Consider the following 26,245-nt stretch of genomic DNA (forward strand, 5'->3'; position numbering starts at 1 on the left):
TACAGTGATAGTCATAAAGTCATTTAAAACAGACGTATGTCATTCAGTCCATCAAACTATGCTGATTCTCCACAGGATGCTACAATCAACTCTACAACATCACTGTATGGAATGAAAATTAAAATGGTTGATACAATCGAGGGAGGACAAATAGTATTGGATAGTGGTTTCAGCCCAGCATGCAGTTCAGTGTTTGGTGTCAGCAGTTGGTGGAGAGATGTTGTGGCGGATTGTCTACAATTAGAAGCTTTTGGAACAGATTTTATTTGTGGTCATTATTAGAGTAGGCAATGGGTGGGTTTTACATTGTGGGCCAGTCAAGGGTGTTAGTTTTGGACCTTTCGAACCTCATATTGTTTTCTGCAGCAGTTAAAGTGTTTTTCAGCATGATTTGGAGATGCTGGTGTTGAAAGTTAAAAATCACACAACACCAGGTTATAGTCCTATAAGTTAATTGGAAGCACTAACTTTCAGAGCGCCGCTCCTTCATCAGCTGGTTTTCAGTATGATCTTCATTCTGTTATTCCCACTTTTGCTAATGTCTTAAGTCTATGTGACATTGCAAAACCTGCAGTGAATTGTAACAAATTTCAAACGTTTAACAAAGTATGCAGCAAAGCCCCACTGGAACAATTTAGTTTTGGCAAACAATAGAACTCAACATCACAAATGTTTTCTCAGTCTGTTCCCTGCAACTAGCAAAGGATTTGAATGGATGATTTATTAACACGCATGTCTCGGGAGATAGAGTGAAGAGTGTTATGTTGCCACGATGAGGTGCCATTTCAAGAAAGTACTTAAATAGAGTTCAGCTACATTAACCAGGGCCCCAAACACTGCTTCTGCAAGTTGAAATAGCTGTCCAGAGGCTGGTATCCCGTCACCAAGTGCCCCTTTACTCACTTGTGCTCAGTACACTGGCTGTGGCCAACCAGCTCGGAGTCAGTCTCCTGAACTGAGGAGATTCTGACCTCTTGTTAATACATACATACCTTTTTCCTTTTTTTTCTTTTTTTGGTAATCAAGCTCCCCTTGAACCTCCATGTTTGCTTCTTCCTTGCATTCCCTGGTGGAGCCCATCAGTACCGAGCTTCCACACACCTTTGAATTACAGCTTCAACTTCTAATGTTATCCCCTGAGGCTCAGCCCCACAGCCCAATCATGCCAAATATTGTGCTGCATTGTCTCCCTGTTAAAGCCCGGGTGGCCGTGACCATCAATAACCTTACCTTACCTGAAATAACTGCACAGATGCCAGTATCCCATCACCAAGTCCCCCTTTATTTATTTGTGCTCAGTACACTGGCTGTGACCAGCCAGCTCAGTCAGTCTCCTGAACTGAGGATATTCTGAGCTTGGAGTCAGTCCCCTGAACTAAGGAGATTCTAAATCCCCTGTTTCTTTTCTTTTTCTTTGTCTTTTTCTTTCTCTTTTCTTTTCTCGTTGAAACCCTCACACTACTGCCCAACAGCATTAGTGCTCATTTCTCCCCACCACCCGTGTCATGTGTGCATAGATGTAGGACACAGTGAAGAAATATCGAGTGCAGAAAACTTTACTCATATTCCACTAACAGGAATAGAAAGGAATCACTAGAGTGGCCAGTGACAAGCAATGCCCTTCACATCAAAGGGCAATGCTGCGTGGTCAAACAGTGAAGGGGAGGGCAGGGATTAAATCAAAATAGAGCTGGAGGGGGAAATAATACACTCCACTCCTTGTGGTGCATACCTTTCCCTGAAAATTGCAAGAGTGTTGGTAGACACCGCATGCTCCTTCTCCAGGGTCACTGGGGCTCCGATGGAACCACAGAAGAGGGGCAGGCAATCAACCATAACAACACCTCTCTACAACCCGCTGCCTGGACCTGTTTATGGCCAGTTTGGCCAGGCCCAGGAGCAGACCCACAAGGAGATTTTTTGACCTACCCTCCCCCCTCCGCACTGATGGCCAAAGATTAGGAGTGTGGTTCTGAAGTGCAAACAAAAATAGAGGAGAAGGTTTTCCAGAAAACTAAAAAGGAAGTGCAAATGCCCACACCCAATATATACATGTGCCGTGGACTCCAGAGAACCACAGCTGCACTGTTAATTTTTTCTGTTCTATCACAATAAACAATGAAGAACAACACAGATTCAAAATAAACTCCTCCTCAATAGGAAGACACCAGCAGCAGTAAATAAGACACACTGACTGTAGGGTTCCTGGCTGTTCTCAGTCAGTCTCCTCTCCTCCTTTCCACAGAAAAATAGAGAGTCCTTCACACTGATCCAGCTCCCTCAGAGCCAGCTCTCAGAGTGAAAAGATGTCTGACACTCCTTTTTTTTTCTCTTTCCATTTTTTCTCTGCTTTTTTTCTTATATGACTACCTGACAGCGGTAGTGCTTATTTTTCCCCAGCACCCATGTCGTGTGTGTGCAGGTGTCGGACACAGTGAAACACAACAAGTGTGTAAATCTTTATTTATGTTCCACCACTGGGAAGAAAGGAAACACCCAATTGACCAGTGACAAGCAGTGCCCTTCTCAGAAGGCAATGCTGAGTGATTAAACAGTGAAAGGGAGGGCAGAGGTTAAATCAAAATAGAGTTGGAGAGGGAAATGAAACACTCCACTCCTTGCAGTGCCCACCTTTCCCTGAAAATCGTGAGGGTGTTGATGGACACCATGTGCCCCTTCTCTAGAGACATCTGGTCTCTGGCATAACCGTGGAGAGGAGCAGGCAATCAGCCACAATGAACCCCTCCATAGCCTGCTGCCTGGATCTGTTTATGGCCAGTTTGGCCAGGCCCAGGCGCAGATCCACAAGGAGGTCCTCTGACCTACCGTAGATCTCTGACCTACCTGGTGCCCAAAGATCAGATGCATGGGACTGAGGTGAGACCAAAAACAGAGGAGAAAGTTTTTAAGAAAACTAAAAAGGGAGTGCAAGTGCCCACACCCAATATATACATGGTCCACAGACTCCACTGCACCACAACAGCCCTCTTTATATATATTCTTTTCCTCTTACTTTACCCTCACACTACCATCTAACTGTGATAGTACTTGTATTTTCCCCAGCACCCATGTTGGGTGTGTGTAGGCTTAAGACACAGTGAATGACAACAGGAGTACAAATCTTTATTTAAATTCTGCCACCAGGATCAAAGAAAACACCCAAGTGGCCAGTGACAACCAATGCTCTTCTCATCAAAAGGCAGTGCTGCGTAATCAAAAAAGTGAAGGGGAGGGCAGCGATTAAATCAAAATAGAGTTGGAGAGGGAGATAATATAATCCACTCCCTGAACAGCAAATGGGTTGTCATGGACACCGCATGCTCCTTCTCCAGAGACACCCTGGCTCTGACATAAGCACAGAAGAGGGGCAGGTAATAACGCTCACCTCCACGGCCTGCTGCCTGGACCTGTTTATGGCCAGTTTGGCCAGGCCCAGGAGCAGAACAATGAGGAGGTCCTCTGATCGACTCTTCCCCCTCTGCACCGGGTAAAGATCAAGAGTGTGGGACTCAAGTGCAACCAGAAACAGAGGAGAAGGTTTTTAAGGAAATCAAAAAGGAGTGCAAGTGCCCACACCCAATATATACACAGTCCATGGACACCACAACACCACAGTCGCCCAGTTTATATTGGTCAACCAGGGCTTCCTGATTAGTCCAGATTAACAACCCCAATTGTGGAAGCTGTTTTTGCTGGCCTGCTTGTTTGCAGTGATTTTAGTCAGTCATGATATTGCTCTCGCCTGGCTTGGCCCCTTGCCCTGAGTGGTCCCTAGTTTGCTAGAACGTTCTGCAATAACCACATAACTCCTACTTTTCCCACATAAGTCTTGAATTGTTTATCTGAGACACCTGTTTATCAAAACTGCAACGCAGCCAGACATTATCAACAGGTAAATGTAGTACCTGGGGTATTTTTTGACTAAAGGTCTGAAAAGAATCACTTGTTATGTACAGTCCTGCGAGACCGTCTTCTCAGCATTTGGTGTAATCTATAAATCCACAGCAATCAGGAGACCTTTGGAGTAGCACCGGACCATAATTAGGAAAGGTGTGCTCCCCATGATATTATGCAATAAAATTTGTCAATACTCAAGGTCTGAGTCTGGAAAGTTTCTTTGACACCAGTCAAGGATTTCAAAGTCACCAAATTTCACCTGGTTCCAATCATTACATAAGGCCTCCGTTCTGGGCCTACTGATGCCAAGACCACCCACTCCGCACTTCGATATGACTGCAGTCAATGAACCAATGTCACCAAGACCCCACGCTCTGGGCCTACAGCAGCCATTAGGCCCCATTCTGCCATTGCTGCAGCTAACACCCCAGTGCCATTCCATGAGTCCATGTATCAGGCCTACAAGCCAGGAGTCACTGCTGACACCTCTCCGGCCTCTCCATGATGTCAGGAAGATGAAGAAAAGAAAAAGACGAAGAGAGAGAGAAAACTAATGTGGTCAGCCTAGAGCAGAGGGCTTAGTCTAAGCGCTACGTACCACGTCAGCACCGCCATCTTGGCTTGAGCAAGGCCCCAGGTATGTAGTCACAGGACTTGCAGTATGTTAATCAAGATTTGAGGTATTTAATGACTGTTTATACATCTTTGCAGTCTACCCACTGGCTCCAGTGCTCTCTCCACAATCACACAACATGATGCTGCGGATGTGACAAAAAAACAGCATCTCTGTCCATTGTCCTTAAGGTTTGGTGGAGGGGGTGTGGGGGTGGGGTGGGGTGAGGGGGGGTGGGGGGGGAGGTTGAAAAAGGTGGGACGTGTGCTTGGGGTTAAAGAAGAGTTAATATTCTGTACTGTAGTTGCTAGAGGATGTTGTTTTGTGTCACGTGTTAGATAAAGCTGGAATGCTTCATTGTGAAAAATATAGTTAACTACATGCCATAATGAAGAAGTACAGGAATTTGTATTTATGTGGTCTTTAACATATTTAAAAAATAGGAAGGCACCTCACAGGAATGTTAACAAACTTAATTTAATATCAGTTCATAAAAGGAGACCTTAGGGAAGGAGGAGAAGTAGAGAGCTAGAAAGATTTGTGGAGTGAATTTCAGAACTTGACATTGTGGTTGTTGAAAGCACAGCCACCAATGAAGGAGCAATGAAAATCGGTGATATACAGGAGAACTAAAAGGCTGGAGAAAACTGGTGGTAGAGGGAGGAGTAAAGCCATTGAGAAATTTTAAGACAAGAAACAGGAAATTTTAAATTGAAACATGATGAGAATAATGGAAATCTAAGATAACAAGCACTAAGGGTGGTGGATGAATTGGACTTGGTGTAAATTAGAATTCAAGCACCAGAACGCTAGATGCATGGCAGGAGGGCAGTCAGGGGAACTACCTTCTGTCAAGTTCTTACTGAGTTTTTGGAAGGAGTTTGTGATTTTTGGAATTTAGTCCAAAGCCACATTTGACTTTCATCTAATTTCATTGCACGTTGGTGACTGCAGCAATGGACATAATGCAGCGCACACAGTACCACTTGATGATAGATATCTGAGTGCTCAGCTTGAGTCTCATCAGAGCACTGCTCTTTGGTGAGCTCCATATATCTCTGCCTTGCATGGGAGCTTTTAACTGTGTTATTGGTAGCTGTCTTGCTGAGCATTCTGTCTTCACAAGGCCCCTTTCCTTGAACATTTTTGTCACCTGATCCTGCACGTTTTTGCAGTTGGCAAATCTGCACAAGAAATAATAGTTTCAATGTGAAATACTCGATATCTATTGGTAAATTTTCAGTTAAGAAACGCATATATTCCAAACTAATCTGTGTGGCAAAGATGGTGACACTGTTCAAATTAATGCACGCAGATACTTATCTCTAAGGGTCTATCATTTGAGTAAATATTCACGTTCTGAATTTTCATTTATTTTAAATATATATCAACATAAGCTCTCCATTTGAGACCAAACCTGTATCATGTAACCAGCTGATCCTGTGAGTCTCGGAGAAGTGACAAGCAACAATACACCGGAGATTTTGTGATGGCTCTAAATTTTTACATGACAAAAGATACAAAATGCACTCTGAAATAATGGACACTAGAAATTATGTACACTCAGCACCTATGATGTAACATGCTCCATTTACTTGGAAATATCTGATGCAAATATAAGGTACAAGGGCCTGTGAAATATTGCAGTTCTCACTGATGACCAATGACAAGGAAGACTCGATTGAGATTAGTTTTCCCATGTCTGTTTGCTATTGTTTGCAGGAATGAATGACTATCTACTGGATAAAAGGATGCTGTCAAGGTTGGAGGGTTTGAGCTATAGGGAGAGGCTGAATAGGCTGAAGCTGTTTGCCCTGGAACATTGGAGGCTGAAGGGCAACCTTATTGAGGTATATAAAATCATGAGGGGCATGGGTAGGGTAGACAAGCTTTTTTCCCTCGAATGGACGAATCGAAAACTAGAGGGCATTGGTTTAAGGGATGGGGGGGGGGAGTGTGAAAATTTAAAAGGGACCTAAGGGGCAATGTTTTCATGCAAAGGGTGATGCGTGTATGGAATGAGCTGCTCGAGGAAGTGGTGGAGGCTGGTACAATTACAACATTTAAAATGCATCTGGATGGATATATGAATAAGAAGTGTTTAGAGGGATATTGCTCAAGTTCTGGCAAATGGGACTTGATTAGGTTAGGATATCTGGTTAGCATGGACAAGTTGAACTGAAGGGTAAGTTTCTGTGCTATATGTCTCTATGTCTCTATAACCTATATACAACCTGATTAAAACCTCATTCATTACAACCACCATCTGAATAATACAAATGCTTCCAAATAAACCAGCTGATTCCAACCTCTTAAGCATCCGTAATTCACAGATTTCATTGAATTTTGTGCATGGTGCTTCGGATTAAAATCAAATTAAATGTTCGGCAGAAAGGTTAAAAAAAATGAGGAGCACAGTTGAGGCACTATAAGTTATATAATTTTGTAAGTTTTATAAACAATTACTCATTAAAGTGCCCACATCAGCACAGATCAGTGGCTTTGTGCAGTATATTAAGCAAGAAAGTTGACAATGATGTATAGCTGAGTTTGTACCTTAGTCCAGCAAATCAGGTATACCAGAGACTTGTGCAAATCCAATGGAACCTAACTTCATAGAACCAGTTACAGTTTGACAGTGAAACTAGGTGGAAACAATTTCCAACATGAAAGTCAGAGTTGGGTCAAGTGGTTCCAGCCCATTGCTAGTTCCTCCTGGTTTCCATCTTTGTTGGCAATCGCCAACATCTGAGGGCACACTTCATGGTTACTGATGACTTTCACCTCCCAATCACAGAGGTTGGCATTGAAAACATATCAGGTTCACTGTATGATCGTGACACCCATCCAGCAATTCACTGCATCAGTGCTGCATGTTGGAGCGGTAAATTTGCATGCAAGGACAGGCACCCATTTCATGCATTGGAGCAGGGTGCATTTCAGAACTCTTCGCTCACTTGCTTAACACACATTAGATTTTTCACAGCATCTCTGCTATGTCATGACTTGCCTTGGCATTGTTTCGTCATTCAGAACTTGCAGGTTCACTTCAGTCTTGCCTTGCCCTTTAGCACAGACCTAAAGCCAGGCAGATTGTCATTGTTGTCAAGAAATTGAAAGGACTGGGGTTGCTGGAAATCTGAAACAAAAATGTAAATAGCTGGAGAATCTCAGCAGGTCTGGCAGCATCTATGGTGAGAAATCAAAGTTAAAGTTTCAGTTCCAGTGACTATTCTTCAGGACTAATTGTAGCTAGGAAAGGGAATTTTTTTTTAATGCAGAAGATAGGGTGGTGAGAGGGGAGGATAAACGATAGATTTACTAACCCAAAGAGAGAGAGAAAAACAATAAAACATTTGGACAGTCAAAGGAGTGGAGAAGGACACCACAGATGAGAATGAATAGCTGCTAATGGCGCTATTAGTCGGTAATAAAAAGATTGGGTGTGGAGCAGCCCATCAGATGATAAGGCCTGGTGTGTGGGGGCAGCGCAAAGCATAGGGAAAGGTGTTCAAGCCCTAAAGTTGTTGAACTCATTATTGAGTCCAGAAGGCTGCAGAGTTCCAAAGCAGAAAATGAGGTACTTTTCTTCCAGTTTGTGCTGAGCTTCACTGGAGCACTGCAGCCAGCCTGAGACAGAGATGTTGGTCAGGGAATATGGTGGTGTGTTGAACTAGCAGACATCAGGAGACTCAGGGACTTTTTTGTGGTCTCCTCTTCATTGGGGAAACAAAGTGCAGACTGGATGACCACTTTGCAGAGCACCTACGTTATGTCTGCAAAATAAAACACTGAGCCAAGTTTTTGCTTAAACACTCTTATAGATGAGGCAGACAAAAAGATACAGAATTTGCTTTGCGGATCAATTCTATTTTATTAACAAAATTTTCCTTATCATTTTTAATAAGGAATGTAAGCATTTCCCAAATTCCCACAATTTTTCCTCCCTATCTAGCTGTATCCATCTGAGAAAGGATATTAGCCACCATGATTGACGTTTTTGAGTAGGCCTTTGGAAATCTCCTTCCTCTCCAATGTAGGGTGGGCTTTTTTTCATGAGGAGAGCTCCCTGATCCGCATCAGGGTGGATACTCCCTCACCCTCTCCCTCTCCCTCCTTCCCTCCCTCGCCCTGTCCCACCCCCTCTCCCTTTGTGTCCAGGTGTTCAGAGCTCTGCTGCCAAGTCAGATTGAGACATTGCAGAGGGGATTCATTCCTGATCTGTGTTTTTAATCTCCCTCAGCTCAGACCTTCCTGAATGTCTGTGACATTTGGCAAATGGAGTTACGAGCAAGATCCAAACCATCCATTACAGTCATACCAATGCCCTTTGCTGTTGCCATGCATGGTTGTATAAGATGGACACGTTCTCGGGTACTGGCTGGAAGTTAAGGTGTGAGGAAATCTGATTGATACTTCTCCAATACACAACCTTCAGGCTGGATCTAATTTATTCTCCTTGAACCTTTCCGACCTCTTTGACCTTGGTTCCTGTTGTTCTCTGCAGCTGATAGCTACTGGCTGTTGTTTAACATAACTTGGCTAATTATCCATTTGGCCTGATTTTGCCATCTGTGGGTCAACTTAGAATGTCCAATTTTTGGCCCATGGTCATTGAAGTACAAGACAAGAAGCCTTTGTGAGATGTGGATGTGATGCCAAAGTTAGAGTAGAGAGAAGATGCTGTTGCTCAATCTTGTGGAGCACAGAAAATCATTACCCTTCGATATTGTTGGGTTTTCCTCCAGGCCATGGTCATTGAACAAACCGTAGAGTTGTAGCAGACCAGGGTTGACAGGGTCTGGTGCCACCGTCTCCTCTGGGAGTCCTGAGGAAAGGAGGATGATCTTCCTCCGCCCTGATCCCAACCAGCCTCCTGGCTCCTGTCAGCAAGGTAGGGTGCCAACATCCTTTTCTCAGTCGTCTCCTTTGGAATTTTGCAGTAACACACAATGAATCACCATTCCTAACTTGCAACTTTTGACCTGTTACATAGTTGTCTCGCAACGATAAACTATCCAAGGAATTAGCCAACAGTGAGACTTGGCCAATATTTGCTCAAATTTAACCCAATGTAACTTTAGAATACAAATGTTTTCCAAAGAAAAATTGTCATTAAACTCATAAAGAAATACACATTCACCTTCACTTCTGGCAATAAATTAACTTTATATTTCACTGGCCAAGAATTTCACTTTCTTAAATTTCTTTCTAAATTGAAGAAAACTCTACCTGTTACAATTCGAAGAGGTCCAATGTTTGTTATATTTAAAAGTGTCTAATACAATATTGTTTTCATTCTCTATGTGTTTAATTGCAATTTTCAAATGAGAGAAAGTCACCTTCTGTGACATTTATACATTCAGGAATTTGAAGAAAACACAGTTTCTCGTTACAGTGCACAGAATTCACTCTTAAGTTTGGGGCAATGCCGTCTTAAAATGCATCCTAATGTTCAATGCCAAAAATTATTTGGACAGATTACCAGGAGACTGGAGTCAGGAAAAGTATGAGTTCTTTGATGATGGGATGAGAGATGGGAAGGCTGGCAAAGTGGTCTGGGAAGGCACAGGCATGAAGGTCTGTTGCCTTCGCAGCACCATATCATTTTACCAGTTCCAGGAAACGTAGCAGATCAATCATCTACTTGGAATTCAATTGTGTCCAGTTAAGGGACATACCTCATCTCTGGAATCATCTTACCTATGTTGGAGACCTGGAGGAGTTTGGGGTGTTGGGGACCGAGGTCACTTTCATTTTGTGAGACTATTGCAATAAAAACTGACAGTTCTCCCCTGGCCACTCCCTACTATGCCTATTTTCTTGAGCATACCTGGCCAACATACCATAGAAAGGATACTATCTGAACATTGTGAAGCCCTGCATTCTTCTATCTGATGACAAACCCTATCTTCCTGTCCATCCCTGGCAAACCCAACGTCACTAATCTTTCTGATTGAGGGTAGCCTGGTTCGGCAGTTGGAATGTCAGAAATGGCCACTACTAGTGATGGCGCTGCTGAGGTTGCTAGATTGCTAACTTTCTGATGGAAAACTCACTTAACCATCATCAAAGGTAGGTCTCCATCCATCCTGCCACCAATCAAAACAAGAAAGCTCCCAGTTTTGGTTCCAGTGACAGATTTTCTTCTGCCCTGTAAATTCAACCCCCTTTTTAGTCAAATATTAAATGGCTATTTTACTGATTGTTGTACATTCTCATTGGCAAATCATTCCCTCTTTAAATGGAGTGCGAAATGATTACAAGTGGACCTAATAAGAAATGTTAATGAGGAGAGAAAGGGAAACACAACTTTTATTCGTACTGTTAATAAAACAATCTGATTCATGTAGATACACTATTACCTGATCATTATCAATATTGCTCTTGCCTTAGAATTGCAAAGGAACAGAAAACCTATTAATGCCTTTCTTTCACAACAAAAGTTTGCTTAAAGTCACTTTTGCTTTACTCTTGTCCTCCAGAAGAGCAACTCTATCAGTTTTTAACATGCACCTAATTAGAATAACAGACACTTCTATTTAATATCTCACCAGATTTCTATTTTCGACTCCACATCATGTGCTAGTATACCTACATGAATCAGATTGCTTTATTAACAGTACAAATAAAAGTCATGTTTCCCTTTCTCTCCTCATTAACATCTCTTATTGTAGCTGACTGATAACTGCACCACATAACTCTGCCGCAATTGCATAAATGGATTTTATAACTGTTTTGACTGACAATCCTTGTGGTATGTACAAGGAGATTTAACTTCATTGCTGGCATCACAGAATCATTGGAGGGATTGATATCAGAGACGTTGCAGTTTTGGAGATGGTGCAGTGAAGATGGAGAATGGGGTCTGCCATGCCTGAAGACATTCTGACTGATGAACTTTAGCAAGAATATCCGGGACAGTTGCCATTCTGTCTTACGAGAAGCAGGTTCAAAGAGAAATTAATCACAATGCAGGGCCCATCAGAAATAGATTTTGGAATCACGGATATCCCATTTCCCTCCCACAACCACCACTTGATGAGGCTGTGTCTTGACAACAAAGAAAAGGTTGTATCTTCCCATTTCCAGAGCCAGAATATTGAGCCATAGTTATGGCTGTAAGCCATCTTGAGTTTCACAATAGTGGACTGGCAGCTATCACCAAGCAGAGTTGTTAAAATGTTATAATTGGACCACTTGAGGCTCCCCGTGCTGTCCTGCCAGTCTGAAGCTCTCCTGGTGGGGAAGCTACCAGAAAGTCCCTGTGGATTTTCCCATTGTTTTACCTTGATCCCTACTTCATCCACCATCCTTAATTGGCCAGCATTTCCAGAGGCAGCTTCTCCATTGGTCATTCCTAGAATCATGTCTATGCCACACATACAGTGAAAACCATTTAGGTCAAAGCCCAGTGGGCAGTAAGGTTCTAAGCATTATTAAAAGCTGCAAAATTCACTTTCTTGGATTGGTACCAACATTTCAAACAATGTTTTTACTAGCTCATGTCAAGTTGATATGGTGCTGGCTTGGTTCGGGTCATAGTGTTTGTCTGATTCAGACTGTGATTCAGAATGGCACTGGAGGTGAAGCCCCATTTTATGACTTGAGTACTTATAGAATTCTTAAGGAGTTAGGTAAGGTAAATGCTGAGAGGATGCTTCCCCTCATCGTAGAGTCTAGGACCAGAAGGTGTAGACTCAGGATAAAGGAGCACCACAATTTGAGAATGAAGGTGAGGAGGAATTTCTTCTCTCAGAGGATTATAAGTTTTTGGAGTTCCTTGTCACAGTCAACTGTGGGGCAGAGTCATTGTGTATATTTAAGGCTGAGATAGGTAGATTCAGGAATCAAGGGTTCAATGAAAACACACAAAATTCGATGTGATGGTCATCAGATCAACCATGATCCTATTAAATGGTGGAGCAGGTTCAAGGGACTGAATGGCTTAATCCTGTTATTATTTCTTATGGTTTTATAGTATATTATCCAGTCTGTCACCAGAGAAATGATAATCATTACAACTGGTAGCCAAACATACAAATCAGGAGCAGGAATAGATTATTAAGCTTCCCATAAGAGGAAAGATCCTTTCCACATCCCTCCTGTGAAATGCCTCAAGGATTTTATATGTTTCAATCAAGTTGCTTCCTATTCTACTAATCTCCAGCATATACATCTAAGAGAAAGTGAAGACAGCAGATGCTGGAGATCAGAGTGGAAGAGTGTGGCGCTGGAAAAGCACAACAGGTCAGGCAGCATCTGAGGAGCAGGACAGTCGATGTTTCGGGCATAAACCCTTCATCAGGATACATGCCTAGCCTGAACAACTTTTTCCCATAAGACAACTGTAAGAATTAAGAACATAAAGCAGAAGAAATAAGAATAGGAAAAGGAATAAGCCATTCGTCTCCTCAAGCCTTTTGCAACGTTCAATAAAGTCAAAGCTGATCTGCCTCATGACTGTACTCCTTGTCTCTGTTAGCTCCTCATAGCCCTCAACTCCCTGATAGTGAAATATCTATCGACCAGATTCTCTGTGACATTGCATTGACAATTAGAAGTAGGTTGTAGCGGCTCTTTCTGCTGTTGTCTTTTTTATTTCCCATGCCTTCTGCCTTCTCACACTGTCTGCTCTTTGCTTTTTAAAGCTCTTGCCCCATTGTTTGCTCACATTATTTGAGAAGCTGCTGACCCACTGCTCTCTCCTGCACTTTATGAAATTGCTGTGCACACTTTCTCTCATGCTATTTCAGAAGCACTGGGTTGTGCTCTCTCTCACTTTGAGTGCTGATGACCATCTCTGGGTCCATCCTCTCTCCTGTTACTTCAAGACAGATGCAACTTAGTTGAGTAAGCCTTCTCTGAAATGTCTGCAATGTATTAACATTCTTCCTTAAATAAGACAAGGAAGTTTGGCTTCAGTTATACGGATCACTGGTGAGACCATAGTGGTGGCACATTATATGTCACTTTATTTAAGGAAGAATTCAGAATTAGGGGTTTAAAAAGGGCTCATCCATTTATAAAGAGATTATGCTGTTTTCTTTTAGAGGTTTGAGAGTCTTTGGAACCTTCTCTATGGAAAAGTGGTAGAAGCAGAGTTTGGAAATGTTTTAAGGCAAATGTAGATAGATTCTTGTTAAGCAAGGGCATCAAAGGTTATCACAAATTGGTGGGAATGTGGATTGGAGGTTGCAGTCAGATTAGCCATATTATGGACCAGGCCAGACCCCTCAAAATGTTTCAAGAAGGTACCCTAAACCATTAGTTTGCTAGTTGTTTTAAGCAGTTGTAATATGGATATTCCAGGAGAGATGTCGCTGGTCAAACCACTTAGTTTTAAACAAAACAGAATTTATTTACACGATTATCAAATGAAACACAAGCAAACAAGAGAATATAGAATAACTTAAGTATCTGAAAACCCAATAGACTATCCCAACTTAATGATGTTGTTCCAAATACTTACAACATATCCCATAAACACCCTTTGGCACAAAAGGTAAAATCAAACACAGAGTCTTACAGGAGAGATATTAGAGACAGAGAGGACCAGCATGAACCTGCTTCTTTGGGTCCAGCAGCTTCAAAACAATTACTGCTAAAAGTCAAACCAAAACCAAAACCAGACGAAAGCTGAGCTGGGAGAACTGGCCATTCCCCTTTCATTGTACAAGTTTTTTTAAACTTAAAAGCCTGTTGCCTGAGGCAGTATCTATTAGCTATAATCAAACTGGCCCTAAAACCCTTCAAAATTAGACTTTTTGAAGTCTGTGTCTTTTACAACCTCCCTGAAAAAAAAGCCAAGGACACATCCCCCCCCCAGTTAAAATCAAGAACCATCAATATTCAAAGATGGCTTCATTTTAAAACCCCCTAATGTTAAACTGTTAGTACTCTACAACACATATATATGTTACATAGTCATTAATCATGCAAACATACACCATAATATTCTGTTTCAGTCTGTTTTATTCCTGCAATCGGACACCTCCATTTCTCATTCAAGCCTCAACAAATCATTGGCAGTCACGTTTTCTCATCCTGCCATATACATACTTTTCACCTAAACAGTCTGGCATTTTTGTCCTTAAATTTCTCCACAAATTTCAATGGAATTCCTCTACAATCCTTCTAGTTCTAATATTGCGTAATGGGACGGCCTCTGGAAATCTAGAGGACATATCTATTATTGTTAACAAATACTGATTCCCACTTTGTCTTTTAGGTCAGGGTCCTACACAATCAATTAAGACTTGTTAAAGGTTCCTCAAATGTAGGAATAGGTGTTAAAGATGCAGGTGTTATTACTGCCTGTGGTTTTCCAATTACCTGACATATATAACATGTCTGGCAAAATTCAACTATATCCTTGTGTAGTCCAGGCCAGTAAAAATGTTTTTGTATTTTAGCTTGAGCTTTTCTCACTCTGAAATGATCCGGTAGTGTTAGATCATATGCCACTCACAACACCTCCTTTTTGTGACACAATGGCAATACAACTTGATGAACTTCTGCCCATTTCTCAACTGCCTGAATATGTGATAGCTCATCTTGTTTTCCTACATCTAGCTTCCCAGTGTTTTTCCTAACCCAACAACACTGTGAATTCATGTGGCCTTCTTCATTATAGTAAAAACACCACAGCTTTTTAAGTTCACTGTCCTCATCAAGGGTTTCCTTTTCACCCTGTGGTAAGTTTTCCTTATGACCTTTACCAAGATCCATCTTTCCTTTTCCTCAATGTTTTATTATCCCTCATGGGTTGAAGTTGATTTCGGAAGCCAAACCTTGATTTATGGACCAACTCATAATCATCAGTCATTTCAGCTGTTAATCATGCCATTTTTAACTCTCTGTTCTTCCACACGAGTTCTCAGTATCTCAGGAAGTGAATTCTTGAACTTCTCCAAAATAATCGTTTCTCTAAGAGTGTCATAGATTTACTCTATTTTTAATGCCCTTATCCACCTAACAAAATTACTTTGTTTGATTATTTCAACTTCAATATAGGTTTGAGCAGGGCCCCTCCTTAGATTCCTGAAACATTGTTTGTAGGCTTCTGGCACAAGCCCCAATGTCCTTAAGATGACTTTCTTCACTTCCTCATGTGCCCCAGATATCTCCTCTGATAGTGATGCGAATACCTCCCTAGCCCTACCGACAAGTTTTGTTTGGAGTCAACAAAATGTTCACTGGCCACTGCATTTGTTGAGTCACCTTTTCAAATCAGATGAAAAAGGCCTCCACATCCTTTGCACCAAATTTAGGCAACGCTTGAATATATTTAAACAGTTTCTCACCAGGTCTTTGGCTATCACGGGTTTGTTCATCCTCACTCTCCTCCTCACTCAGCTTACCTTCAGCCTTCATCTCCCTCCTTTTAAGCTGACTTTCCTGTCAAAGTGTCAATTTCTGAAGTTCAAACTCCCTCTCTTTCTTCATTTCCTCTCTCTTCTCTCTTTGCTCTTTCTCTTTCTCTCTCCACTTTCTCTCTCTTTTTCTCCTTACCCTGCATCTCATTGTAATTCCTTGTCTTTTACCTCTAACTCAAGCTGTTTCATTTACAATTGAATTTTAGCCATCTCTAAGGATTCTGATGGCGTTTCCAGCAAATGTAAATGCTGAGCTATTGCTGTAATTATTTGTCCTTTCCTCACAGAAGGAGGCAGCTCCAGCTCCAGCTTGTCTGCTAATTCTAGCAGCCTGGCCTTAATCACCTTTTGTAAAGCCCCAGGATCACTTCTTCCAGCCCCAGAAAACTTTTGGTGATTGGAAAATCCATTGCTATTCCAAGCACTGTTTCAACTAGCCAAATTCAACTCCCAGAACAATAAACACTAACACCTAACACTCGCTGCCTTCAACCACAGTGGCACAGTGGTTAGCACTGCTGCCTCACAGCACCTGAGACCCGGGTTCAATTCCCGACTCAGGCGACTGACTGTGTGGAGTTTGCACGTTCTCCCCGTGTCTGCGTGGGTTTCCTCCGGGTGCTCCGGTTTCCTCCCACAGTCCAAAGATGTGCGGGTCAGGTGAATTGACCATGCTAAATTGCCCGTAGCGTTAGGTAAGGGGTAAATGTAGGGGTATGGGTGGGTTGCGCTTCGGCGGGTCGGTGTGGACTTGTTGGGCCGAAGGGCCTGTTTCCACACTGTAAGTAATCTAATCTAATCTAATCTAAAAAAATTGGAGTGATAGAACAAATCCTGCAAAGAACCCCCAACCTGTTCTGGACCAGGCCAGACCCCTCAAAACATTTCAAGAAAGTAGCCCAGACCCAAATTTTCTAGTTGTTTTAAGCAGGTGTACAGCAGATATTCCAAGAGAGATGTTGCTGGTCAAACCAAGTAGTTTTTAAAAGTCAGAAATTATTTACAAGATTACTGAATGAAACACAAACAAATGAGAACAAATTGGTTCTCCTTCGTTTACATTATGTTTTACTTCCTCAAAAAATCCCAATTGATAGGTCAAACATGATATCCTCTTATCAAAACCACACAAAGATAGAATGAAAGATGCTATTCAGTTAGCCAAGCCCGCTATGCCAATCAATAATTTCATGTCTTATCAAATTTTTACTCAACTCTTCATTCCTGCATAGCCCCAAAAATCTTTCATCCACTTTTATCAAGAATTCACCACTGTCTTGAAAATAATTAGAGATCCAACATCCATTGCCTTTTGAGGAAGGGAATTCCAAAGACTCGCAACACTCTCAGAGAAAATAATGATTTGGAGATGCCGGTGTTGGACTGGGGTGTACAAAGTTAAAATCACACAACACCAGGTTATAGTCCAACAGGTTTAATTGGAAGCACACTAGCTTTTGGAGCAACGCTCCTTCATCAGGTGATTGTCTTCACTGGCCATATTACCAAAGATAAATGCAAAATGCCTGTTCAATTCATCTGTTGTTTCCTTTTTTTTGCATTATTAGTTCTCCAGTTTGACTTTCTACAGGAGAAAATTCGTTTTGTTAACTTATTTTTTAATTTAGCTATTTACAGAAATTTTTTATTATCCTTTTTATATTTCTAGCCAGCTTTCTCTTGAATTCTAATGTTTGCCTCATTATTAATTTGTTGGTCATTCTTTGTTTCTTTCTGCTATATCAAGTATTGTGGCTTGCCACCTATCTTTACATAATTACTTGCTTTTTAAGATTGATACTGTCTTTTTCATTTTTAGTTAATCTTGCATGATGGGTCAACTATCCTTGAAATTGTTCACATAAATTGAATGCACTTATTCTGTATATTCTGAAATATCCCCTTGAATATCTGCCATTACATCTCTATTGACCTATCCTTCGAACTAATTTGCCAATACATTTCAGCTCTTCTTTCATGCCCATATAATTGCCCTTATTTACATTTTTAAAAATATTGATAGACCCACTCCTCTCCTCCTCAAACTGAATTTGAACCAAATTCTGAAGAAGGGTCACTGGACCCAAGACATTGATGTTACCTTTTCACCACAGATGCTGAGTTTTTCCAGCAATTTCTGATTTTGTTTCTGAATGGAAACTTCAATCATATTATGGTTACTGCTACCTAGGGGCATCTTCATTATGAAATAATTAATTAATTCAATCTTATTGCCAGGCATTGCACAGTCCACTGAACTTTCCAGTCAAAAGGTGCATTGAAATCTCCCATGATTATCACTGTGCCTTTCTGACAAGCTTTTATTTTTTCTTCTTTTACACCCCCTCCCACTGTGATTGTGGTTATCGTTAGGGAATCTGTAAATCAGTCCTACGAGTGATTCTATAATCTCCCATTTCCACCCAACTGTTTCCATATCTTGATTTCCTGAACTTAGGTTTGTCCTTCTATTGTCATCAACTAGCACATCAACCCTTCCTACTTTTCTAACTTTCATGTCATTCCTAATTGCCCAATAACCTCCGAAATTCATTTCCCTATCCCTGTCGTCTCTTTTGATTAATCACATTTATTCAAGTCTATTTGCCCTCTTAGTTTTGATTCAGATGTTACATGCATTCAGATACGGAGTCTTTAGTTTTTATTTCTTTTTCTCTCTTTGTAAATTCTAATTTTACATTTTGGCTGATTATCAGATCCATGCTCTCTATTCTTTCCCACCATGGAGTTTTTACCATTTCCCACATTGATAACTTTTCCTTCGGCTTCGACTCTACTCTTTGGTTCATCACATATTCCCAAATTTGAGCCCATGTTCCCATTATTCAGTTTTAAATCCTCTCTACTTCCCTAGCATTGCAGTTGGCAAGAACATTAGCTCCAATAAGGATCACATGAAGACTGTCCCACTCATGCTGAGTCATGATGAGATGCTAGAAAGAAACTTGCAGAAACAGAAACCTATGACAAAAATCCTATTGCACTATTTGGAATATTTGATGCTCCCCTGTCATGCTGAGTGACCTTCCTACCTCAATTATAAGGATTAAAAACTGGCTGATTGATAACTCATCCCATGCAGAATTGAATTAAAGTCCTAAGGAGTCCATGAGATGGATTCATCTCAATGATATCAATGGGAGATTCGTCATACCTGGCATATTGAAGCTATTTCTGCTCAGGGAAAGGTCATTCATTTAAAATTGTCATCAAACTTAAAGAGGGTGGTGAGGAATGATTGTTTAAACCAGAGATTATTGAAACCTGAACTATTTTAGAAGAAATAATTGAAGAGGTTCATATATCTTCCTGTGAGGAAATTAGGCAGCTGTTTGAAGTGGAGGAAGATACTGTGCAAGGGAAGAGAGTAGAGCAATGATCCCCATTTTGGCAGGATATTATTTAAATGGAGAGATACTGCAGAAGTTTGGAGTAGAGGGACATTTGGATGTTCTGGTATGTGAATCACATAAAATTAGTATTCAGGTAAAGCATACAATTCAGAAGGCAAGTAGAATTGTGGCCTTATCACAATGCAGATGGGAGATAAACATAGGGTTATCTGGCTACAACTGTTCAGACAATTGATGAGAATGCATTTAGAGTACAGCGTACAATGTGTATTCCTTACTTAGGGTAGGGTGGGGTATAATTATGTTGGAAGCAGTTCACAGAGGGTTCACTAGACTGATTCTTGGGATGAAGGGATTATTGAAATATCTGAGATTCTGAGGTAGCAAGCATGATCCCCCTCATGGGGATATCTAAAACCAGCAGAGCGTCATTTAGAAATACAACATCCTACATTTAAGATGGGCATGGGTTTCTCTATTTAGAGAATTATTATTCTTTAAAAGTCCCTCCCAGAGAACAATGGAGCTGGTCTTATATTCCAAGATTAGATATTGGTTTTGCATAAGTGGGTCAAGGGTTAAGGGGGCAAGCAGAAAAATGAATGTAAGGCCTCGGTTAGATCAATCTTGATCTTACTAAATGATGCATCAAGTTTAATGGACCAAATAGCCTACATCTGATTCTAATTCTGAAGAAGGGTCACTGGATTTGAAGCATTAACTTTGCTTTCTGTCGACATTAGCTACCAGACCTGTTGAGTTTCTTCAGCAATTTCTGCTTTTGTTTCAGATTTTAGGCTCTTTATTGTCTTTCCATGATTAATAGTCCTTAGATTACAGGGCTATAGCCCTGAAGAAGGGCTCATGCCCGAAACATCGATTCTCCTGCTCCTTGGATGCTGCCTGATGCTGTGCTTTTCCAGCAACACATTTTCAGTTCTGATGTCCAGCATCTGCAGTCCTCACTTTCTCCATGGCTATTGCATAGACAGAGGTAATTATTATCTAAATGTGCAAATTTCTTGTGCATATTTTTGAGTTACTTCTACTTCTATTAAAGTATTGTTATTAGTGAATGCTTGGCAATTGCATTGGAAATAATTGAAAAACAGCAAGGAATGCTTTATACTTGAGGTATAAATTTGACCCTCTTCTGTCTGTTTAATATCCCAGTTTAATTTACTAGTCATGGAAAGGCTTTTATATGTATTTCAATTGTTTTTGTAATTCTCAAAGTTTCCTAGTAATTGGGCTCTTAAATGAGGTTGATAGATATAGGAGAGTAAAATATCTCTGATCAAACAGAAGCAAAACAGTTCTGCTGTTGGGCAAACATTAGTGTCGAAACAGTGCAAGGAAAACCGGGGATAAGTGAGAAAGGTCCCCTGAGTTTGGGCTTGCCAATATGATTCCCAGGAGTCTACTTCCAATGATACTCAGAAATTTTGAATACAGACAGCTGCATGACTGCACATTGGTAACTAAAGAGAAAGCGCCATATTTAAAAATGGAGTTGTTTTTCCTAAATTTAAACACGATAATTTAAATTAAATGAAGTCTATGAATGCAATATTCATAAGAAAGCCACACAGGTTTAATGAGTTATTTTAATACTCAAGGTAAAATAACTGAAAAGTTTCATCTTGTCCATTCCTACCAGTTACAGGAGATAAGCAACTTTACTACGTTCACTATAAACAAGGCTTTCTGCAGCAGATGATCTGACAATTACTGAACACAAAATAACACTCTTTCAAGAGCATAGTTGATATCACAAAAATAAATTATAATATTGGATGCAAAATACATTTCTACTTCCTAAAGAATGAAATTGCAGGTAATGAAAAATAGGCAAAGCCTTTTAAAAGTAAATACTGTTTTGCAATTACATAAATTAGACACAAATGCATGTTTGTGTTGCATGCTCATCAGGATATGTAGGATTGTTGCTGGGAAGAACTGATCAATGTCTTTCAGTGTTCAGTTTGAGTTGTTCGAATGCTGAAGCAGTGCAATGAACAGGAAGGCATACTTTCTTTAAAATTGAGACTGATTTCTTAGATAATAATGTTTGGGGAGTTGACGACATAGTCAACTAATGGAGACCTGGGTTCCAATCCCATCATGCCACATGGTGCAATATGATTTGATTTTTAAATCTGGAATTAAAATATTAACGATGACTATGAAACCGTTGCCGTAAGAACCCAACTGGCTCACTAATGTCCTTTAATGATGGAAATCTGCCATGCTTACTTGGTCTGGCCTACCTCTGAATACAGAGGTATATCAATGTGGTTGACAGTTACTGCATGCTGAAATGGACAAGCAAGTCTCTGGCCTGGGTAAGCTCAGTCCTGTCAAACCTGCAATCTTTGAGTGTCAAAATTGGGAGAGATGTCTCAAAATTTGGTCAAGCAACAAGCTGATGTAATAATACTCTTTTAAATTATGCTTTGGAGACCAAATACCTAACACCATAATCACAATCCCTGAGTATGTCCTGTTCTACTGGTTGGAATGTCCCACCAAAGGTGGTGGTACAATGGTACATAGTTGGAATGGAGTTGACTTGGAAGTCCTCAACATTCAGTCCAGATTCCATGAAGTCAGATAGCATCAGGTCAAACATGAGCAAAGAAACCTCTTGCTGACTATCACCTTTGCGTGTTCTCAACTCACCCTTGACTGATAAATCTGCAGTCTTCCACATTCAGTGCCACCTTTTGCTGAAAGTAGTGAAGAGGTAAAAAGTGCAAATGCTCAAGTTCTATGGCATGAGGGTCTCAGTAGCACTAATACTGCCTGGCTGAGCTTGTCAAGTCCTAAAGGACATAACTGCAGTCCCAGTCTAGCAGCTGGTGATGAGGGAAATGAGAGGGAAAGTCATGCTTGATCTCATCCTCACCAACTTGCCTGTGCAGATACACCTGTCGTATGATCTTTTGATCATGACAGTGTCAGTAACAGAGACCACCATACACTATAATAGCTATCAGGTCATATTAATTTATTTTTATTTGTGCTGTCAAATCATTTATCTTTTTACAAGTAAAGAGGCCTCAGCGTTGATCTTTTTTACCATTATTACTTATACAGTCATAGAGTCATGGCTTCATTCAGCATGGAAACAGACCTTTTAGTGAACTTATCCAAGCTGACCAGACATCCCAAACTGACCTTGTCCCACTTGCCAGCATTAAGCCCATATCCCTCTAAACCCTTTCTATTCATATACACATCCAGATGTTTTTAAAATATCGTAATTGTACCTGCCTCTGTCACCTCCTCTGGCAGGAGGTGGGTACTGCAGATGCTGGAGATTAGAGTAAAGATTAGAGTGGTGCTGGAAAAGCACAGCACATTACACAGCATCCGAGCAGCAGGAAAATCAGGAAATCCTGATGAAGGGCCTTTGCCCGAAATGTCAATTTTCCTGCTGCTCGGATGCTGCTTTACCTGCTGTGCTTTTCCAGCACCACTCTAATCTCACCTCAGAGGAGGTTTACCAGGATGTTGCCTGGTATGGTAGGAAGATCGTATGAGGAAAGGCTGAGGCACTTGGGGCTGTTTTCATTGGAGAAAAGAAGGTTTAGGGGTGACTTGATAGAGGTGTACAAGATGATTAGGGGTTTAGATGGGGTTGACCATGAGAACCTCTTTCCACATACGGAGTCAGATATTACGAGGGGGCATAGCTTTAAATTTAAGGGGTGGTAGGTATAGGATAGATGTTAGGGGTAGATTCTTTACTCAGTGAGTCGTGAATTCATGGAATGCCCTGCCAGTAGCTGTGGTGTACTCTCCCTCTTATGGGCATTTAAACGGGCATTGGATAGGCATATGGAGGAAAGTGGGCTAGTGTAGGTTAGGTGGGCTTGGATCGGCGCAACATCGAGGGCCGAAGGGCCTGTACTGTGCTGTATTTTTCTATGTTCTATGTTCTATGTTCCTCTGGCAGCTTGTGCCATACATGCACCACCCTCTTCATGAAAAGGTTATCCCTCAGGTCTTTTTTTAAATCTTTCCCCTCTCACCTTAAGCCGATGCCCTCTAATTTTGGACTCTCCCACCTGAGAATAAAGACCTTGGCTATTCATCTTATCCATGCCCCTCATGATTTCATAAACCTTTTAGGTCATCATTTAGCCTCCGATGCACCAGGGAGAAAAACCCCAGCCTATTCAGCCTCTCCCTATAGCTCAAACCCTCAAGTGCCGTTAAAATCTTTTCTGCACCCTTTCAACTTTACCAACTTTTCAACTGAACTCTGGCACCAGATAGGCAGCTTTCAGGACTCTCTGCCTTTATTGCAGATAACTATATCTATTCCCCTAATTACAATATCCCTTATTTTTTATGATGTTTATTTTTGTTTCTCTCACTTGAATGTGCTCTGTACTGTGATGATTTGGTTGGTTCACTCAATCTCCCTGCGGGCTGTACCCTCGCCAACAATAAGAAAAAGAATCTCATGCCTATTCGACAAGGACACTGAATAAGGCTCCTCTCAATCTAAATTCTGGATGCTAAACCTGCCCCACTCAGTCACAACCTTGTAAAGATGAGGCGTGAAGGTTCAGTTGGGGCGATTGAGAGTTATAAGGTAGCCAGGAAGGAGCTAAAGAGGGAGCTAAGAGAAGCGAGAAGGGGACATGAAAAGTCTTTAGCTGGTAGGGTTAGGGAAAACCCAAAGGCTTTCTATAGGTATGTCAAGAATAAAAGGATGACTAGGGTAGGTATCGGTCCAGTCAAGGATAGTAGTGGGAAGTTGTGTGTGGAGGCGGAGGAGATTGGAGAGACATTAAATCAGTACTTTTCATCAGTATTCACTCAGGAACAGGACACTGTTGCTGATGTGAATATGGAATCACAAATAATTAGAATGGATGCCCTGGAAATATGCAGGGAAGAGGTTTTGGGAATATTGGAAAGGATGAATATAGATAAGTCTCCTGGGCCTGATGGCATTTACCCCAGGATCCTATGGGAAGCTAGGGAGGAGATAGCAGAGCCATTGGCCTGGATTTTTATGTCGTCATTGTCAACGGGAATAGTACCAGAGGACTGGAGGATAGCGAATGTGGTCCCATTGTTCAAGAAAGGGAGTAGGGATAGCCCTAGTAACTATAGGCCAGTGAGTCTGACTTCAGTGGTGGGCAAAGTCTTAGAGAGAATGGTAAGGGATAAGATTTATGAACATCTGGGTAGGAATAACGTGATCAGGGATAGCCAGCATGGTTTTGTGAAGGGCAGGTCGTGCCTCACAAACCTTATTGAGTTCTTTGAGAAGGTGACTAAGGAAGTGGATGAGGGTAAAGCAGTAGATGTTGTGTATATGGATTTTAGTAAGGCGTTCGATAAGGTTCCCCATGGTAGGCTAATGCTAAAACTTCGGAGGTATGGCATTGAGGATACATTAGAGGTTTGGATTAGGAATTGGCTGGCTGGAAGGAGACAGAGGGTAGTAGTTGATGGATTATGTTCATCTTGGAGTGCAGTTACTAGCGGTGTACCACAAGGATCTGTTTTGGGACCATTGCTTTTTGTTATCTTTATAAATGATCTAGAGGAAGGACTTGAAAGCTGGGTAAGCAAGTTTGCGGATGACACAAAAGTCGGTGGAGTTGTGGATAGTGAGGAAGGAAGTGGTAGGTTACAGCGGGATATAGATAAGTTGCAGAGCTGGGCGGAAATGTGGCAAATGGAATTCAATGTAGCTAAGTGCGAAGTCGTTCACTTTGGTAGGAATAACAAGATGATGGATTACTGGGCTAATGGTAGGCTACTTGGTAGTGTGGATGAGTAGAGGGATCTTGGTGTCTATGTACACAGATCTCTGAAAGTTGCCACCCAGGTAAATAGTGCTGTGAGGAAGGCATATGGTGTACTGGGCTTTATTGGCAGAGGAATTGAGTTCCGGAGTCCTGAGGTCATGTTGCAGTTGTATAAGACTCTGGTGAGGCCTCATCTGGAGTATTGTGTGCAGTTTTGGTTGCCATACTATAGGAAGGATGTGGAAGCTTTAGAACGAGTGCAGAGGAGGTTTACCAGGATGTTGCCTGGAATGGTAGGAAAATCTTATGAGGAAAGGCTGAGGCACTTGGGGCTGTTCTCATTGGAGAACAGAAGGTTTAGGGGAGATCTGATAGAAGTGTATAAGATGATTAGGGGTTTAGATAGGGTAGATACTAAGAACCTTTTACCGCTAATGGAGTCAGGTGTTACTAGGGGACATAGCTTTAAATTAAGGGGTGGTAGGTATAGGACAGATGTTAGGGGTAGATTCTTCACACAGCGGGTTGTGAGTTCATGGAATGCCCTGCCCGTATCAGTGGTGAACTCTCCTTCTTTATGGTCATTTAAGCGGGCATTGGATAGGCATTTGGAAGTTATTGGGCTAGTATAGGTTAGGTAGGATTCGGTCGGCGCAACATCGAGGGCCGAAGGGCCTGTACTGCGCTGTATCCTTCTATGTTCTATGTAACCTCTTGTCCCTGACCATGAACTAAATTTGATGTAATTAATCTCAGGGTTGTGACTACCTCCTGAAGCACAGTGTTCATGTTACTCTTCCCCTGTTTGATGTGTTGCAGTGTCTGCAATCTGGTCTCCAGCTAATCAACTCTGAGCCAAAATTTATCCAACAGCTAACAGCTGCTGCAGATGTATTCACTATGGATTACATCGACATTCAGCAGCTCCTAAGACATCAACTATCTAGCCATTTCTATTCCATTTAATTACTTTGAATGTTAAATATGCATGTTAAATATGAATTTCATAATTGTACTCTTCAACCATAATAACATATTCTGATTTATACTTCTTGGCTAATCATAAGATATGTCGATGAAATATCCACCAATCACCTGCACATTAGTTCTGACAGGTTAAGTTGTCTGTTGTCAGATTTGTATCTTCTGGCATTGTTGTCCTTCTCTTCCCAATCTATTTCAGAGCGAGTGTTAGCCTGCAGCTCA

This window comes from Hemiscyllium ocellatum, chromosome 3 (assembly GCF_020745735.1).
Source record: "Hemiscyllium ocellatum isolate sHemOce1 chromosome 3, sHemOce1.pat.X.cur, whole genome shotgun sequence".
In the NCBI taxonomy this organism is placed as follows: domain Eukaryota; kingdom Metazoa; phylum Chordata; class Chondrichthyes; order Orectolobiformes; family Hemiscylliidae; genus Hemiscyllium; species Hemiscyllium ocellatum.